The sequence below is a fragment of the Oncorhynchus gorbuscha genome, linkage group LG01, assembly GCF_021184085.1.
Source record: "Oncorhynchus gorbuscha isolate QuinsamMale2020 ecotype Even-year linkage group LG01, OgorEven_v1.0, whole genome shotgun sequence".
Taxonomy (NCBI): Eukaryota; Metazoa; Chordata; class Actinopteri; order Salmoniformes; family Salmonidae; genus Oncorhynchus; species Oncorhynchus gorbuscha.
In genome coordinates, this window is record NC_060173.1 from 55,174,922 (window position 1) to 55,176,976 (window position 2,055).

Below are 2,055 nucleotides of genomic sequence, written 5' to 3' on the forward strand. Positions count from 1 at the left end.
AGGCGGTGGCCCGTTCCTGTAGGTTCATGCTCTACAACATCCGCAGAGTACGACCCTGCCTCACACAGGAAGCGGCGCAGGTCCTAATCCAGGCACTTGTCATCTCCCGTCTGGATTACTGCAACTCGCTGTTGGCTGGGCTCCCTGCCTGTGCCATTAAACCCCTACAACTCATCCAGAACGCCGCAGCCCGTCTAGTGTTCAACCTTCCCAAGTTCTCTCACGTCACCCCGCTCCTCCGTTCTCTCCACTGGCTTCCAGTTGAAGCTCGCATCCGCTACAAGACCATGGTGCTTGCCTACGGAGCTGTGAGGGGAACGGCACCTCAGTACCTCCAGGCTCTGATCAGGCCCTACACCCAAATAAGGGCACTGCGTTCATCCACCTCTGGCCTGCTCGCCTCCCTACCACTGAGGAAGTACAGTTCCCGCTCAGCCCAGTCAAAACTGTTTGCTGCTCTGGCTCCCCAATGGTGGAACAAACTCCCTCACGACGCCAGGACAGCGGAGTCAATCACCACCTTCCGGAGACACCTGAAACCCCACCTCTTTAAGGAATACCTAGGATAGGATAAAGTAATCCTTCTCACCCCCTCCCCCCTTAAAATATTTAGATGCACTATTGTAAAGTGGCTGTTCCACTGGATGTCATAAGGTGAATGCACCAATTTGTAAGTCGCTCTGGATAAGAGCGTCTGCTAAATGACTTAAATGTAAATATGTATGTAAATGAATGCGTCTCCTTCCTGAGCAGTATGACGGCTGCATGGTCCCATGGTGTTTATACTTGCGTACTATTGTTTGTACAGATAAACGTGGTACCTTCAGGCATTTGGAAATTGCTCCCAAGTATGAACCAGACTTGTGGAGGTCTACAATTTTTTTTCTTTTAATTTTCCCATGAAAATCATGCAAAGAGGCACTGAATTTGAAGGTAGGCCTTGAAATACATCCACAGGTACACCTCCAATTGAATCAATTTATGTCAATTAGCCTTTCAGATGCTTCTAAAACCATGACATAATTTTCCAAGCTGTTTAAAGGCACAGTCAAGTTAGTGTATGTAATCTTCTGATCCATTGGAATTGTGATAGTGAATTATAAGTGAAATAATCTTTCTGGAAACAATTGTTGTGTCATGCACAAAGTAGATGTCCAAACCGACTTGCCAAAACTATAGTTTGTTATGAACAAGACATTTGTGGAGTGGTTGAAAAATAAGTTCTAATGACTTCGTCGTAAGTGTATGTAAACTTCCTACTGCAACTGTATCTATTGATTAGATATAGTCCTGAATTAGTCATTCAGCAGAGAGTTAGTGACAGTACAAAATTTTAAGTGGTACGATTATGACACAACTTGAGTTCACCGATCTCACAGCCTCAGAGTAGGTGCTGTTACCAAGATTTGCTGTTCTGGACTTGTTGGACCTCATCCGTTTACTTGACGGAAGAGGCTTAAAAAGAGGTGATTTGGCTGTTTTTGTATTCTATGGACACACTATCAATCGTTTTGCTTGTTCAGTAATTGATCACCTGTAGGCCTACAGTGCAGTGAATGGAGTACAAAGTGTTGCTCGGCATTTAGACCTCTGCCCCCCATGAAATAACACCACATTTAGATTCTAAAAACCCAAGTGAATAATCCCAACCCCACTTTTACTTCGGCACCTAGAAAAATTTGTATTTCATATACAGTGTACTGTATTTGTGGCATTTATTTGACCTTTAACATGTTTTAAAACTCACATTTAATGCAAATGTCACTCAAATATGAATCACTGTTAATATTTTACAGGTTAATGACACTTCTACTGTTACGTCCCTTGCAAAAAAAGATTTCAGTTCTGAAAAAGTGCAGTAACTGCAGGCGACTGTGGTATGTTGGATGCAGTAATTGCAGAAACTGCAGTTATATGGCACTAACTGCAGTTGTACTGCAAAATTACTAGAGTAAAAAATATTTTGGACGCAGTATTTCCAATTACACTAATGCAGTAATCTTTTTTCATAAGAGGGGGAAGGGACTTTTATTTAGAAAAATGTCTTGACCCGGA